Source organism: Taudactylus pleione, unplaced genomic scaffold (assembly GCF_031769625.1).
Source record: "Taudactylus pleione unplaced genomic scaffold, aTauple2 ptg000535l, whole genome shotgun sequence".
Lineage (NCBI taxonomy): Eukaryota > Metazoa > Chordata > Amphibia > Anura > Myobatrachidae > Taudactylus > Taudactylus pleione.
Window position 1 is genome coordinate 4,602,204 of NW_028284937.1, and position 18,513 is coordinate 4,620,716.

The following is an 18,513-nucleotide window of genomic DNA, read 5'->3' on the forward strand; positions in this document are numbered from 1 at the left end:
AATTCAGAAGCAAAGGTTCAGATATCAGCAGGTGTTGGTGAAGTCAGGAATACAAATCAATGTGACACAAACATGGCCACTGTGAGCTAAATTCTCAAACCTAATACATATTCAAACTTTTACAAAAAAGAAAATGCCCAATACTCTTAAAAGACAGAACTATGATTTTGTGCTTAGTATTCACGTAATGATGAATATATTCATTACCAATGAAAGAAAAAAAAAAAATCTAATATCAATGCAAACTTGCTCATTGTGATGATTAAAAAATATAGTAATCTGTTGCTTAGGGCAGAGGTTCCCAAAGGTTCCTCAGCAGTTCAGGTTTTAGAGATAGGTACTAATTAAGCCACCTGTGGTCAACCATGTATATCTCCAAAACCTGAACTGTAAAGGAGCCTTGAGGACCACGTTTGGGAATCTCTGGCTTAGAGGTAAATGAAGCTGGGCACACACTATACGATGTATTGCACGGTATATCAGCTTGATGTGGATTGGAACGATATATATTGTACACATCGTATAGTTTGTATGCCCGATCTGTCGTTCCTGACGTCCGCTCATTGTATTGTCCATCTGCTGTCCTGCACAGCATTTGGGATGATGTAATGAACAACGTGGTGCAATTACATGCAGCATGTATTAATACATGTATTAATACATGGTACGTCGGATCATGCGGTGTGTATGGCGTGCGCAATGTATCGTTACATAGCATCGCTGGGTCGCAATCGTCGTATGGTGTGTACCCATCTTTAAATACTGATGTTTCAATCTACTAAATTAGTAAATTGAAAACAAATTATGTAATTGTGTAACCAATGCATAATGTAATGATTTATAAAAAGTACAAGGATAAAACAATAAAGCTTAAAGTTTGAAACATTCCTTGGGATGTTTGCTTTGGAGAGCAATATTTCCCATGTGGTATGGTCAGGGCCGTAGAGAGCCCGGCCAGGCCCAAGTAAAGGAGGGGGCATGGCCTAATCATGGGAGGCGTGGCCACACCCCCTTCACAAAAAATAATAAATAAATCACGCGCTGGGGAGGGGGGCGCTGTAAGCCCCCCGGCCCGGCGCTAAGCAGGGGGGGGCGCAATCAGTGTGATCGCTTCCCCCCACAGCCATAGGAGACTGCTCACACTGCAGCACAGCACAAGCTGTGTGCTGAGCTGCTGTGAGGGGGGGGGGCACGCCATAACCGGGCCCCGCCGGGCCCCTCTAGCAAGCCCAGGCCCGGGTAAACTGTACCCGCTCCCCCCCTCTCGGTGCCCATGGGTATGGTTCGTTAGTATTAGAATTAGAGATGTGCGCTGAGCCCCATGTTGTGGTTTTGGATCTGGATTCATATTTGTGTTTTGGTTGCGTTTTGGTTCTGTTTTTTTCTTTTTTTATTATGATAAAACTTTTTTTTTTAAAAACAGCTAAAATTATGTCATTTATGCAATTCAAAACCTAAAATTCGGATTTAAAATCCGAATTCTGAACCACAAAAAGATAATAACCGCGACTCAAATTTATCCAAAGCTCCTCAGGAAATCAGTACTGCGACTCTGATTTATATGGATTCACAAAATCTGGGTGGGTCAGATGCTGATTATATTTGTTCTATTAAACACTCTGTGCTACTAAATATATGCTGAACTGTGTCAATACTTTTATACTATTCTGTTCATTGGGGGTGATTCAGCAAGGATGCCAATTGCAAAGCTGCACGCATGTTATAGATATGATGTATGCACGCAGGCAGCTTTGCAATTACATCCTTGCTATTATACATATGCAGCAGGAGATGTATGACACCCCCTGCTGCACTTGCAATCCCAGCACTGCGACGGAGCTCGTAGTCTAGGATCACCGTCGCGACCATCAGGTCGCCAGCCAGCTGTGTAAGCCTCAGCTTACTCAGGCTGACCAGCTTGCAAGCCCAGGACACTGCGTCGACGCAGTCCCTGGGCTTGTCACTCCCGGAAAACGGGGCAGACACGCTGGCCGCCCCCGCCCTTAAATGCCTATGCCTGTTAATTCTCACTCGCAGAATGGGTCCTGTGCACGTGATAATCAGGAATCTGCAATCAGGGCTGAATCAGGTTCATTGTTCCTTGCACTTTTGCTCGGTGCCTAAATAAGAAAGAAAGTAAAACAGGGAAAAAAGTTTGTTTCCCAAATGGGATCGATATGGGATCAAATCCTGATGCCGGAAGACCGTCAGCAGTGAAAATCCCGACAGGTAAGTAAATGCACTATCGCTAACCCTTCCCCCCCCAACCCTTCCTTAGGGGTGGCTAACCCTAACCTTCCCCCGTATTGCCTAACCCTAACACCCCCCGAAAGTGCCTAAACCTAACCCCCCGTCCCCGCAGCCTAATCCTAACCCTCCCGGGGGGGTGCCTAGCCCTAACCTACCCCTGGGGGTGCCTAACCCTAACCCCCCTTTCCCCTAGCCTAACCCTAACCCTCCCAGGGGGGTGCCTAACCCTAAGGTCCCCTGGGAGCCCCTAACCTAACCCCTCCCCCGCAGCTGTTCGCGACCGCCGCCTGGCTTACCTTTGTTCGGTATACCGGGGCGTCGGGCTCCCAGCGTAGGGATAATAATAGGCGGCGGTAATTTGACGCCTATCATTAGTCCCCTGTCGGGATTGCACAGCCGGAAAGCCGGCGGTCGGCATTTCGCTCGTCGGCTTCCTGACTGCATACCTCACAGATATATTATTTTAAACTGTGTTCAGTTCAACTAGTTTCCACCACAGCTTTCCAGTCTTACATAAAGTCTTGTATGTTTTGGCCAAAACAGTGGTAGGCCTTTCTCATCTATCATCATTGGATCTTTGCATGCACAGAAATACTGCTACACACACACTGCTCCTGTTTTGTTTAGCCTTGAATACTGCATTACCGGTTAGCAACAATCAGTGCCGGTAGGTCAAATAGTTTGTCAATGGTTACAATGTTGACAATAAGAATGGGGACAGCGTAATCCCAACCGCAAAATGTTGACGCAGCACTAATGCTAATTAAAGCATTTTAACCATGTCGGCATTATACCAGCTTCAAGTTCACACATGATGTTTTAGCATCATGTTTAAAATATAATACTGACATGGTTAAAATGCTTTAAATATCAGTAGTACCATCTCTGCTTTATTCCATTGGGATCATGCTGTCTACATTCTAACTTCTGACATAGTAACCAGCGACAATTCAATTGCACCTTCTACTCTATTATTTAAATGTATTTCTAAGTTAAGATATAAAAGAGAGAAAACATTTTATGATACATACACCGTACAATTACATTCTAATGTAATAGGATGGTGGGTCTACGTAATAGATTAGATATAACAATAAGAAGACAGGGTCCAAACAAGTTGATCCCCCTAAAAAAATGTCATAGTCACAAGTGACAGTGAGAAGCCAGCTATTAAATATTGAATTCACCGCTGTGTATATGAAGGAACAAAGTGAGATATGTTCTGCAACAATGCTAATGGCACCATTCCAAGAGACAAGTACAAAATGCATGTGAATAAAGCAACCGTCTAGATGGCTTACAACCTGGGGTCCTCAGTGTGTTTAGCTCAGTTATTGCCAAGTTATTATTTCTAACTTTAAAATACTCTCTGCAAAACTGGGATGGTAGTACCAATGGATTGCAGACAACAGACGTGTACCAATATTCAAAGGGAATTGAGGTCTCAGAAGTAGAGTTACTATCCGTTGGTTTGTAAAAGCTGCTGATCTTCACTTTAACTAATCATTTTAAAACAGCAATAGGAATGAATGCTAAACCAGGCTTGTTTACCATTCATTCCTATTGCCGATTTAAGACTAGTAGTTAAAGCCACCAATAATCGGCGCCTTTATGTTGAACATCAATAGTTGTAGAGCTATTTTGAAGTAGAAAAACCATTTAATGACAGAATCAATTTGCTCATTTCTACTTGTATCTTAGGTTTAGCTTCTTATAGTTTTTTTTCCACTGCTTGTGAGTGTATCTGGTTCTTGTGCTGGGGATAAATAATTCACTGACAGCACAAATAAAAAAACAGAAGCAGTCAAATGGCAACTTGAGTGAATCAGTATTTATGTGTTACAAAGAGATCTTTCAGCATCTGCTGATAGATAAAGTGCGTGGGGAGGCCGACATCAGAACGCACAATCAATATACCGCGGTCTAGCAGCACTTCACAATCTGTACAATGGATGCAGTTACAGGTCCTTATCTGCATTTTATGGCTATCTTCCTATTTGCAAGGATTCAAGAGAGATGTTAGCACTTAGCAGTGCTGGTGGTGATGGACATATACAAATGTGTACAGAATAGGGGTGAGCGGGTTCGGATTTCTGAAATCCGAACCCCCCCGAGCCCCCCCGATCCGAGTCCGATCCGAGTCAGGCTCGACTTTTCCCGCCTGACTCGGATCTGAAATCGAGGCAAAACGTCATCATCCCGCCTTCCGAGTCTCGCGGGTTTTGGATCCTATATAAGGTACACGCGTCGGCGCCATTTTCTCAATCGGCTGTGGACAGTGAAGAGGGAGGGTGGGAGTTAGGGCTGTGTAGTGTAGTGTAGTGTAGTGTAGTGCTGCTGTTGTCCACTACTTCAAAGTCCATAGGGGCTGGCTGTGTTGTGCTGTGCTGCTGTTGTTAATAGGGGCTGTGTCCACTACTTCAAAGTCCATAGGGGCTGGCTGGACTGTGTTGTGCAGTCAGTTCTCCATAGGGGCTGTGTCCACTCCAAAGTCCTGTGCAGTGTCCCAGTCCTAAAGGAGTGCTGTAGTGTTGTCCAGGGGGTGCTCTGTCCATCAGGGGTGCTCCCCCCAAGTGCTAAAAAAATAATATATTTTCTGTGTTTGTGAATTGTGTGCGCAGTAGCCGCACGTGCATCAACAAAGTAGTGCCAAGCGTGCGCCTGTGTCATAAGTAAAGGGCCGGCTGGCTTGACCGTTAAAGGGTGCTGTAACCCCTGAAAGTACACTCCAGTCCAAACCAAAAAAAAATTATTTTCTGTGTTTGTGAATTGTGTGCGCAGTAGCCGCACGTGCATCAACAAAGTAGTGCCAAGCGTACGCCTGTGTCATAAGTAAAGGGCCGGCTGGCTTGACCGTTAAGGGTGCTGTAACCCCCGAAAGTACACTCCAGTCCAAACCAAAAAAAAAATTATTTTCTGTGTTTGTGAATTGTGTGCGAAGTAGCCGCACGTGCATCAACAAAGTAGTGCCAAGCGTGCACCTGTGTCATAAGTAAAGGGCCGGCTGGCTTGACCGTTAAGGGTGCTGTAACCCCCGAAAGTACACTCCAGTCCAAACCAAAAAAAAAAATATTTTCTGTGTTTGTGAATTGTGTGCGCAGTAGCCGCACGTGCATCAACAAAGTAGTGCCAAGCGTGCGCCTGTGTCATAAGTAAAGGGCCGGCTGGCTTGACCGTTAAAGGGTGCTGTAACCCCCAAAGTACACTCCAGTCCAAACCAAAAAAAAAATTATTTTCTGTGTTTGTGAATTGTGTGCGCAGTAGCCGCACGTGCATCAACAAAGTAGTGCCAAGTGTGCGCCTGTGTCATAAGTAAAGGGCCGGCTGGCTTGACCGTTAAAGGGTGCTGTAACCCCCGAAAGTACACTCCAGTCCAAACCAAAAAAAAATTATTTTCTGTGTTTGTGAATTGTGTGCGCAGTAGCCGCACGTGCATCAACAAAGTAGTGCCAAGCGTGCGCCTGTGTCATAAGTAAAGGGCCGGCTGGCTTGACCGTTAAGGGTGCTGTAACCCCCGAGAGTACACTCCAGTCCAAACCAAAAAAAAAATTATTTTCTGTGTTTGTGAATTGTGTGCGCAGTAGCCGCATGTGCATCAACAAAGTAGTGCCAAGCGTGCGCCTGTGTTATAAGTAAAGGGCCGGCTAGCTTGACCGTTAAGGGTGCTGTAACCCCCGAAAGTACACTCCAGTCCAAACCAAAAAAAAAATTATTTTCTGTGTTTGTGAATTGTGTGCGCAGTAGCCGCACGTGCATCAACAAAGTAGTGCCAAGCGTGCGCCTGTGTCATAAGTAAAGGGCCGGCTGGCTTGACCGTTAAAGGGTGCTGTAACCCCCAAAGTACACTCCAGTCCAAACCAAAAAAAAAATTATTTTCTGTGTTTGTGAATTGTGTGCGCAGTAGCCGCACGTGCATCAACAAAGTAGTGCCAAGCGTGCGCCTGTGTCATAAGTAAAGGGCCGGCTGGCTTGACCGTTAAAGGGTGCTGTAACCCCCGAAAGTACACTCCAGTCCAAACCAAAAAAAAATTATTTTCTGTGTTTGTGAATTGTGTGCGCAGTAGCCGCACGTGCATCAACAAAGTAGTGCCAAGCGTGCGCCTGTGTCATAAGTAAAGGGCCGGCTGGCTTGACCGTTAAGGGTGCTGTAACCCCCGAAAGTACACTCCAGTCCAAACCAAAAAAAAAATTATTTTCTGTGTTTGTGAATTGTGTGCGCAGTAGCCGCACGTGCATCAACAAAGTAGTGCCAAGCGTGCGCCTGTGTCATAAGTAAAGGGCCGGCTGGCTTGACCGTTAAAGGGTGCTGTAACCCCCGAAAGTACACTCCAGTCCAAACCAAAAAAAAATTATTTTCTGTGTTTGTGAATTGTGTGCGCAGTAGCCGCACGTGCATCAACAAAGTAGTGCCAAGCGTGCGCCTGTGTCATAAGTAAAGGGCCGGCTGGCTTGACCGTTAAGGGTGCTGTAACCCCCGAGAGTACACTCCAGTCCAAACCAAAAAAAAATTTATTTTCTGTGTTTGTGAATTGTGTGCGCAGTAGCCGCACGTGCATCAACAAAGTAGTGCCAAGCGTGCGCCTGTGTCATAAGTAAAGGGCCGGCTGGCTTGACCGTTAAGGGTGCTGTAACCCCCGAAAGTACACTCCAGTCCAAACCAAAAAAAAAATTATTTTCTGTGTTTGTGAATTGTGTGCGCAGTAGCCGCACGTGCATCAACAAAGTAGTGCCAAGCGTGCGCCTGTGTCATAAGTAAAGGGCCGGCTGGCTTGACCGTTAAGGGTGCTGTAACCCCCGAAAGTACACTCCAGTCCAAACCAAAAAAAAAATTATTTTCTGTGTTTGTGAATTGTGTGCGCAGTAGCCGCACGTGCATCAACAAAGTAGTGCCAAGCGTGCGCCTGTGTCATAAGTAAAGGGCCGGCTGGCTTGACAATTAAAGGGTGCTGTAACCCCCAAAGTACACTCCAGTCCAAACCAAAAAAAAAATTATTTTCTGTGTTTGTGAATTGTGTGCGCAGTAGCCGCACGTGCATCAACAAAGTAGTGCCAAGAGTGCGCCTGTGTCATAAGGGCCGGCTGGCTTGACCGTTAAAGGGTGCTGTAACCCCCAAAGTACACTCCAGTCCAAACCAAAAAAAAAATTATTTTCTGTGTTTAGCCGCACGTATATATCAAATCGATATAACATAAATGGAGGACCAAACTTTCTCCGATAAAAATAAAATAGAGAAAGATCAAGAACCACTTCCTCCTAGTGCTGAAGCTGCTGCCACTAGTCATGACATAGACGATAACATGCCATCAACGTCGTCTGCCAAGGCCGATGCCCAATGTCATAGTAGAGGGCACATACAATCCCAAATGGCAAAGTTCAGGAAAATGACCTTGAAAAAGACATTTAAATCAGCTGAAGAGAAACGTAAACTTGCCAATATGCCATTTACGACACGGAGTGGCAAGGAACGGCTAAGGTCGATCCCTAGTATGTTCATGACTAGTGGTTCAGCTTCACATGACGATGGAAGCCCTCCTCCCACTAAAAAAATCAAGAGTTAAGCTGGCAAAAGCACAGCGAAGAACTGTGCTTTCTAAGAAGATATCACAAATCCCCAAGGAGAGTCCAAGTGTGGTGGTGGTTGCGATGCCTGACCTTCCCAGCACTGGACGGGAAGAGGTGGCTCTTTCCACCATTTGCACGCCCCCTGCAAGTGCTGAAAGGAGCACCCACAGTCCACTTGCTGATATGCAAATTGAAGATGTCACTGTTGAAGTACAACAGGATGAGGATACTGGTGTAGCTGGCGCTGAGGAGGAAGTTGGCGAGGAGGATTCTGATGGTGATGTGGTTTGTTTAAATCAGGCTCCGGGGGAGACAGTTGTTGTCCGTGGGATGAAAAAGCCCATCACGGTCATGCCTGGGCAGAAGACCAAACATTCCACCTCTTTGGTCTGGCAATATTTCTATCCAAATCCGGACAACAACTGTCTTGCCATATGTACCATATGTAAAGGTGAAATAAGTAGGGGTAGGGACGTCAACCACCTAGGAACATCCTCCCTTATACGGCACCTGCAGCGCGTTCATAAAAAGTTACTGTCAAGTTCAGAAACTTTGGCTAAGACCGTAAGCAGTCCAGGGACACCTAAATCCCGTTGTCCTGTTGTATCCAAGCGCCTGCAAACCACACCGTCAACTCCCTCCTCGTCAATTTCCTCCTTAGTCAGGATCGGAAGTAGTCCTGCAGGCCATGTCACTGGCATGACTGACTCTCCTATCCGGGATTCCTCTGGAGGATCCTGCATTGCTACGCCTACTGCTGCCGCTGCTGCTGTTGCTGCTGCTGGGAGTCGTTCATCATCCCAGAGAGGAAGTAGGAACACCACTACTTTTACTAAACAATTGACCCTCCAACAGTCCTTAGCGAGGAGGATGAAGTACGACAGCAGTCATCCTGAAGCAAAACGTATAACTGAGGCCTTGACTGCTATGTTGGTGTTAGACGTGCGTCCGGTATCCGCCATTAGTGCAGTGGGATTTAGACAATTGATGGAGGTAGTGTGTCCCCGGTTCCAAATCCCGTCTAGATTCCACTTCACTAGGCAGGCGATACCGAGACTGTACAGAAACGTCAGAAAAAGTGTCCTCAGTGTCCTGAAAAATGCCGTTGTACACAATGTCCACTTAACCACGGACATGTGGACAAGTGGAACAGGGCAGACTAAGGACTATATGACTGTGACAGCCCACTGGGTAGATGTATCACCTTACGCAGCAACAGCAGCAGCGTCACCAGTAGCAGCATCTCAGAAACGCCAGCTCGTTACAAGGCAGGCTACGCTGTGTATCACCGGTTTCAGTAAGAGGCACACCGCCGACAACCTCTTAGAGAAACTGAGGGAAATCATCGCCCAGTGGCTTACCCCACTTAGACTCTCCTGGGGATTTGTGATATCTGACAACGCCACCAATATTGTGCGGGCATTACATCTGGGCAAATTCCAGCACGTCCCATGTTTTGCTCACACAATAAACTTGGTGGTGCAGAATTTTCTGAAAAGCGACAGGGGCGTGCAGGAGACGCTTTGGGTGGCCCGAAAAATTTCTGGCCACTTTCGCCATTCAGCGACTGCGTGCCGAAGACTGGAGCGCCAGCAAACACTCTTGAACCTGCCCCGCCATCACCTGAAGCAAGAGGTTGTGACGCGGTGGAACTCAACCCTCTATATGCTTCAGAGGATGGAGGAGCAGCAAAAGGCCATACAAGCCTATACATCCACCTATGACATAGGCAAAGGAGGGGGTATGCACCTGACTGAAGCGCAGTGGAGAATGATTTCCGTGTTGTGCAAGGTTCTCCAGCCCTTCGAACTTGCCACACGTGAAGTCAGTTCAGACACAGCCAGCTTGAGTCAGGTCATTCCCCTCATCAGGCTTTTGCAGAAGCAGCTGGAGAAAGTGAAGGAGGAGCTAAGACGGAGCGATTCCGCTTGGCATGTGGGACTTGTGGATGAAGCCCTTCATTCGCTTTGCCAGGATTCCAGGGTGGTCAATCTGTTGAAATCAGACCACTACATTTTGGCCACCGTGCTTGATCCTAGGTTTAAAGCCTATGTGGTGTCTCTCTTTCCGGCCGACACAAGCCTGCAGAGGTGCAAAGACCTGCTGGTGAACACACTGTCAGCTGAAGCGGAACGTGACACGTCAACGGCTCCTTCTTCATTTTCTCCTGCAACTGGGGCTGCCAGGAAAAAACTTAGGTATCCTAAGCAACCTGCTGGCGGTGATGCAGGCAAGCAGGACCAAGTTTGGACATCTGGTCCGGACTGAAGGACCTGGCAACAATTTCTGACATGTCTACTGTCACTGCATATGATACTGTCACCATTGACAGAATGGTGGAGGATTACATCGGTGACAGCATCCAAGTAGGCATGTCAGACAGTCCATACCTGTACTGGCAGGAAAAAGAGGCAATTTGGAGGCCCCTGTACAAGCTGGCTCTATTTTATCTGAGTTGCCCCCCCTCCAGTGTGTACTCCGAAAGAGTGTTTAGTGCAGCCGGGAACCTTGTCAGCGAAAGGCGTAGGAGGTTGCTTCCACAGAATGTGGAGAAGATGGTGTTCATCAAAATGAATTATCAGCTCTTCCAGGGAGACCAGCCTCCAGAAGGTACAGAGGGACCTGTGGTGGTGGATTCAAGTGGGGACGAGTTAATACTTTGTGAGGATGAGGATGTACACACTGAAGAGGGTGAGGAATCGGTGGATGAGGAGGATGAGGATGACATCTTGCCTCCGTAGAGCCAGTTTGTGCAGGGACACATTAATTGCCAGCTTGTTTTGTGGGGGCCCAAACGAACCAATCATTTCAGCCACAGTTGTGTGGCAGACCCTGGCGCTGAAATGATTGATTTGTTAAAGTGTGCATGTCCTGTTTATACAACATAAGGGTGGGTGGGAGGGCCCAAGGACAATTCCATCTTGCACTTCTTTTTTTTCTTTGCATTATGTACAGTTTGGGGCCTAGTTTTTCTAACTGCCATCCTGTCTGCCACTGCAGTGTCACTCCTAGATGGGTCACGTGTTTGTGCCGCCCACTCGTGTCGCTTAGCATAGTCATCCAGCTACCTCGGTGCAACCTTTTGGACATGAAAACACTATTGTGAGGTGTGAGGTGTTCAGAATAGACTGGAAATGAGTGGAAATTAAGGTTATTGAGGTTAATAATAGCATAGGAGCAGAGAAACCAACAAATTCTGTGATTTTAGCTGTTTTTATGCTTTTTAAAAAAAAAATACAGATCCAAAACACAAAACCCAGAACCCAAAACACGGAAGGGTGGTTTTGGCAAAACCAATCCAGATCCAAAACACAAAGAAAGATCCAGATCCAAAACCAAAACACATAACACGAAAAGTGGCCGGTGCACACCCCTAGTACAGAAGTGTTTCTGCTGTGTTGTGCTGTGTGTAATTGTTTTTCCCATTTTTTTTCCATTTTCTAAAAGAACATGCAGCCAGATTGTAAGAGAAAACAACTGCTGTGTTAATAATGTACTTGGATGACTTGCTGGAATATTGTTGCACATTTAGGCCTATTTGAATGTAAAATGTAAGATATCAAGATAAATAGTGAGGGCCTGATTCAGAGGCGCTCGCTATTTGCGAGCGCACGATCTGAATCAGGACGGGAAGGATTTTTTTTATTTTTTCTCCTGTCTGCTCGCATCGACAGCCGCCCCGTTTTGTTGAGAGACCCAGAGCGAGTGATTTCTCACTCGCTACGGGGCTTGCGCACGCGCCCTAAGTCCATTTGTCTCCTTTAATACAAGCAGGTATGAATTTGTGGAAAAACCAGACATAATCGGGGCTGGGCCTACACAAAGCAGGAGAGCAGGGGCAGTACTGAGTACTCTATTTCCTCATTGTTTACATTTTTTCCCCATTTCGTATAATATTCATATTTAGTTATTTACATATTATATTTTGAAACAGTAATAAAGCTGATTTTTTGTTTTTTACTATAACTATTTCATACAGATAGAATCCAATAGTGACTGGGACTTCTTTAATTTTCTAAGCTGTTCGGTTGCTATAGGTTACAGTACATATGTGCCCATTGCACCTATTGTTATGAATTAACTGAAATATTGATTCAGACAGAGTTTAATACTAGAAAACATAGGGTTCATTTCGTTAGTCAGTTTCAACACATGGTAGCCGATATTCTGGCTGTCCCTTCCAGGAGGGAGCAGCCAGATCAGCATTGAAGGGGGACGTGGTCGGCATAGGGGGTGTGACCAGGCAGTTTTGGGGCGGAACGGGGGTGTGGTCACACGATCACATAATTTTTGGCCCCGCTCCTGCTACACAATGCCGAGATCACTGGCATTGTGAAGCAGGGGGCGGGGCCAAAATGACGTGATTCAGCACGAATCACGTCATCAGCCTACCCAGTTTCAGGGATTTCTCTTATACCCACGGGGGAAGGGGGGGCGGAGGGGTTGGCAGCCGCCAGGAGGCTTGCCTGCCTTTCCGCGGGGCCGGGTGCGGCACCCGATTTTCGGGAGACTCCCGGTTGAATCGGGAGGGTAGGCAAGTATGGTTTAACAGATTGAGCTCAAAACTCCACTCAAATGAGCCAAAAGATTGAAATCATAAATTCTTGAACTTTAGAGATAGAAAGTTTATCAAGCAAGACAGCGATGATCATGTTGAAGCTGGTACGGGCATGTTTGAGCATAAATAACTACAGTACATTGAATAGTATTCTAATTGTTTTCTTTATGAACTTGATCATTTATTATGAACCCAGTAAAATGTCCTCTGTATGTCAGCCATTTAATCTAGAGCAAGCACCATCTTATAGACAATCTTCAAGTCTTCTGATTTAAATATGAGTTGAAGAGTGAAACTTCAAACCGTGAAATTAGCCATGGCCGTCCAACTGATATCACACTATAAACAAATTCATGTCTCTCACATTGGCCAAAGTTGGACTAATTAAGAATTTAAATGTCGCAGGCAACTACAACTGGACTACTGTGGGGCCAAACATGACCAAACTCCAAGTCCAAGTCACTGGTTTGGTAGACAAGCAGGGCTGCAATAGGTAGCCAAAGGGTTGAACAGAGCCGTAGCCAGAAACATATCCAAGGGTATTAGACCCTGGGGGAGATGTATCAAAAAAGATAAAGTGGAGATAGCAACCAATCAGTTGCAGTCATTTTATATACTGTGCCATATAAATGACAGCTATAAGCTGGTTGGTTGCTTCCTCACATGTCCTCTTTAGAAACTATGATACGTCTCCCCCTAGAATGGTCGTCAAACAAAGCCATTGAATTCCATTAAATCCAAAAATCAATCAGGAACAGGAGCAGTTAGATCAAGGGTTAGGCCACAATAATCAGGCAAGATATTACTGGCTTCCTGCTTTATATACCCATGGCCTGCTGGTGATTGGTTGTGGCCGGGAAGTGTGTGGAGAGCAGAGACAGCTCAGAATGTTCAAGCATGACAAAAAAAGTAGTCTGACCAAACAGAAGTTCTGATTTCAAGCTTCAAAGGTCCCAGGATCAAGTCCCATGGAGCACCTCAGTGCTTTCTCTTGTAATAGCCGTTATCAGCCAAACCCACCAATAGGCCCACCATTTTCCATACTAAGAGCCAAACTGCGGGACTTGTTCCAATTGATCACTCACATGAGTGACCAAGTTGGACATAGACTCTGTTGCTTAATGCTCATGTTAAATAACAGGGTCTGGCTTTGTGTCAAGAGCTCATGGAAAAACCTACATCTGACCACACACATGTAGACTTTGGGATTGAACATATGCCCATTTGTGGGGCATATCTTGAGTGTTTTGGCATTGGGCATGCTCTGGAGCCATGTATAGACAAGTATGAGTGATGCAGAGCTGTTGGTGTTTCAGGCTCATCTCAACTTGTGACTGAAGGGGTGTAACTGATCTGCACAGGGCGTGCTCGCTTAGGCAATGTTCACAGAGCGCATGTCAACAGCATTGCGGACTATACAGAGTTGGCTGGATGCATAAGTATGCATGTTTTCAGATGTACCTTTTTGCACCAAGGACAAGGCTAGTTCCTATGCACACTGATGAAGCATTGATGATGTCAAACCAAGCAAACTGGTATGGGCGGTCCACTAACAAAAATGCCTTCAGCTCTGCATGCATGTAAAAAAAAAAAAGTAGTTCTGTGCATGCAATGCGTGATTATTTTTTACTACATTTATTATATGTCTGCTTATGAAAAATGGCACAGCATTATCATGGTAAGCAACCAAATTACCAGATAATTTTGCAATAATATAACACATTGGTATTACTAAAATGTTGATAAACCGATTGAAAGTTAGATAAATCTATGACAAGACTATGGGCAGATGTACTAAGCTATGGAAAGTGATAAACTTGAGAGTGATTAACTACCAACCAATCAGCTTCTAACTGTCATTTTTCAAACACGGCCTGTAACATGACAGTTAGGGGCTGAGTGGCTGGTAGTTTATCACTTTCCAATTTATCACGTTTTTTCCAGAGCTTAATACATCTCCCCCCTAGATAACATAATTTGTATGGTTACTCGACAATTAATAACTTCCCATTGGAGACAACCAATCAATAGTAGGAAGAACGTTTTAACCAAAATTTAATTTATTAGCATTATGGAAACAAAGATTCATAAAGGTTTCAAATGATTTAGACCCCTTGGGAAATTACTTTTCACAGTTATAAGACATTGCCCCTCTTCCTCTTTCCTATAACTTTTCTTAATTATGAATAAAACTTCACCCAATTTTATTGTCAGTTAAAAGTTATAATAGGAAATAGAGTATTGTTAACTATTTTAAAAAGATTGGTGCTAGAAACTTTGTGAACCCTAATGATTTTTCATAATTTCTGCATCGATACAAAATATCTTGAATACGACTATCTAAACTTTAATAAAATTATGCACGGCGCGCCATTTCATACCGACTTGACTACCTCTCGGATTGTAGTCATTCCGAAATTGGGTAAGGATCCTTCCCTATGCGCTAGCTATAGGTCCATTTCCTTATTGAATACCGATATTAAATTGTTGCCAAAATCTGGGCCAATAGATTAAACACCATTTTTTCCTCTCTAACTGACCCTGATCAAGTGGGTTTTATTTTGTGTCGACAGGCCTTGAACAATACGAGACGGACTATTAATATAATTCCCCACATTAATTCTACCAAACTTTCCTTGGTTGTCCTGGACTTCGACACGGAAAAAGCATTTGACCACATTTCTTGGCCTTTTTTATTTTGGACAATGTCTTCTTTTGGTTTCCAGGGTCATTTTATGTCTGCAGTTAAGGCATTATATTCTCACCCCTCATCTTCAGTTATGACCAACGGCCTTTGCTCCCCTCAATTTACCTTGTCTAATGGTACACGCCAGGGGTGCCCACTTTCACCGTTAATTTTTGCTCTATGCATTGAACCGCTGGCGGCACGTATCAGGGCCAATGTGAATATCGGGGGCATCACAGTAGGGCAAAACCAGTACAAAATATCTCTGTTTGCAGATGATGCTGTACTGTCATTGTCCAACCCATCGGTTGTCTCTTCCCAACCTACAAACTGAATTATTATTATACGGTTCTCTCTTGGGTTACAAAATAAACCATTCCAAATTGGAATATCTTGTTTTAAATACTTCTCCCCAATTTCGGACAATACTGGCCTCTAAATTTCGATTTCTCTGGAGAGCTTTAGCTATTAAATACCTAGGAATATCTATCACTAAAACCTACTACTCCCTCTACAAAGTTAATTATGTCCCTATGATTGAGACACTTACACAGGATCTAAACAGATGGAACCGATTGCTTATTTCATGGATAGGCAGGACAAATACAATTAAAATTAATTTCCTCCCTCGTTTATTGTACCTATTTCAAACTCTCCCGGTAGCAGTTCCCAACTCGGCCCTCGTCCTCCTGCAGAAACTTTACAACAGGTTCATATGGGTTGGGCATAAGCCTCGCATTCGTAGATCTATCCTAGCTAAGAGTACAGTCTTGAGTTGTCTGAGTCTACCTATATTACAAGATTACTATGGGGCATGCCAACTCAACCATAGCTTTTCGTGGCATTCTGTACCAGGACTCAAAAAGTGGGTGGACAGTGAAAACTCTTTTATCAAAGGAGGGAATCTTGGCTCCATGATATGGCTTCCCAAGTCATGCAGACCAGCCTCAGCTCTTTCGGCCCCAACTATTAACTTTACTATCCGGTTATGGGATAGGCTTTGCTCTACTCGCGACTTAGCCTCTTACCCTTCCCCATTGACCCCGTTTTGGAACCATCCCCTGTTTACCGTGGGCTGTGATAATAGAGTTGCGGCTGTGTGGCATAATCATGGTATTGAACGCTTCACTCATATTAAATGTCCATTTCCACCTCCTTAATTTCAGATCTTTAGGATCAATATAGCCTACCCTCCTCGTGTCAATTTCAGTACCTTCAAGTCCTTAGTTTTATCCATTCTCAAACCAAATTCTCACTACGTACGCCTACCCCATTTGAATGGTTATGTCTCTATCTGATTAACCGGAAGGGTAACATCTCAATAATTTATCATTCGGTCTTATTTCCCGACTCCCCAACTCGTGAACCCCACAAATTAGCTTGGGAAGCTGATCTATCTTTATCTATAGAGGATGAGCAGTGGGAAGAGATCAGATTGCGCACAGCCAAGGCCTCCATTAATGTATGAATCAGAGAAACATGCTACAAAGTCTACTTCCAGTGGTATTTAGTTCCCACTAAGCTCCACACCATTTTCCCGGCCACATCTAATTTGTGCTGGAGGTCATGTGGAAGGGAAGGCACTTTTCTCCACACCTGCCCAAGTTCATTCATTGATCTGTCGTGTTCTTGGTTTTGAAGTGACATTGGTTCCTGTAGTGACCCTGTTAAACACTCCTATACCTGGGATTTCTAAATCTCAGGATAAACTACTACTCTAATAGCCAAATATTGGAAAGTTCATAACCCACCACTGCTATCTGACCTTGTGGCAAAGATTAATTTCATAGCTTCCATGGAGTATATTACCAGTTTGCAAAATAATGGGGTTGTTAAGTTTCAGACAAAATGGTCTCCATGGTTCCAATCTCAATCTCTATCTATTCCTGGTGTCTGCAGACCTTTCCACTTATCCCTCCCCCCCCCCCCCCATTTCTTGCCACCCTCTACTCTTTTTTGTGTTTTGCTATTCTTTATAATATTATCAATATTTTGGAGATATCTAGTTTAATTTCGCGATTTTATATTAGATGTTATGTCAATACGATCTGGAATTTGAAACTGTTTTATATAACTATGTAGCAAATTTTTGTGGTATGCTTTGGTTGTTTTCTATTAATTTTGTAACCAATATTGTATGACATTTTTGGTTGTCTGATCTATTTCAATAATCCATAAAAATGTAAAGATTAAAAAAAAAAAAAACTATCCAGACTGTGTATTACTCAATGAGATCACCAGTATACAACTTTAAATTGAACCCTGCTAACAAATGTGTTTGATTATCCAACACAGCTGCTCCACTTTCAGGCTGTAATTGGCCGCAATACTTATCATTAATTGATAAAAAATACAGCAGACCACTAGTTGATCAGACTGCAATTAGATTTATGCATTTACCACCATAATGATTCTCTGCACCAATAAATTACTAAACAAAAAACGGAGACATCGTAGGGCCTGCTTGGCCAAATCAGTGATTAATGGTGGCCTGGGGCTTCCCATGTCTGATAGATATTTTTGTCCAACACAATTGAGTCAAATAACATCATGGTACTCGGAGGAGGGGAGTAAGAAATTAATATTACTATAAAATGACATGATGGGCACCCACTTAGCCAGTTTTCTTCCGTGGCTGCCCCCTAATATGAGACCAGCCTCAGGTCAGGAAGTTCCATGTGTAAGAGCTGTCCTGCAAGTGTGGGACAAACTAAATAAACATTTAAAAGTAGCACCTCACCCTTCCCCACTGACCCCTTTATGGTGCCATCCTCATTTCCCACTGGGGTGCATGCACTCTTATATGCAACCTTGGATAGCAACTGGAATAACTAGAATCCTGCATATTCAGGGTGATTTTGCCCCCCAAAATGTTGCAGATTTGTGTGAAAAACCTGAAATGTCTTCTAACCATCAGTTCGCATATTTACAAATTTTTAGTTTTATTCGTTCACTCAGTAAACCCCACAAAATGCGACTACCTCCTGCATTTGTGCATAGATGTATTTACAACCCTGGCTGCAAGGGATCCATATCAATCTTGTACTCATTGTTAACTCCCTTGCCCCCTGAATTCCTGGAACTCTTTGAGCAGACCTGGAAGCAAGGCCTGAGGATTAGTTTGGAGGTCGATGAATGGGCAGACTTTAGGCAATGGGTGGCTAAGTCCTCCATTAATACCAACATAAAAGAGAATTCCTTCAAAGTGTAGTCTTGATGGTATATGGTCTCTGCAAAACTGCATCAGATTTTCCCGGGGACTTCCGACCTTTCCTAGAGGCAGTGCAGCCAAATTGGTTCCTATTTGCATGTGCAGTGGGACTGCCCCTGATATCAAAATATTGGGATGAAGTCACATCTTTGGTGTCTATGGTGCTCGGTATTTCCCCCCTAAGGACCCTCTACATATGCTTCTATGTAAACCCACTAAATCCCTCTTTAAACATCAAAACAAAC

The 18,513-nt window shown here is 44.4% G+C and overlaps 1 protein-coding gene across 1 annotated transcript in view; it reads right to left on the reverse strand.

The window, feature by feature from the left end:
* The window catches only part of SLC17A7 (solute carrier family 17 member 7), a 141,696-nt gene that overhangs the window by 39,324 nt on the left and 83,859 nt on the right, over positions 1-18,513 (reverse strand). The window lies entirely within an intron of this gene.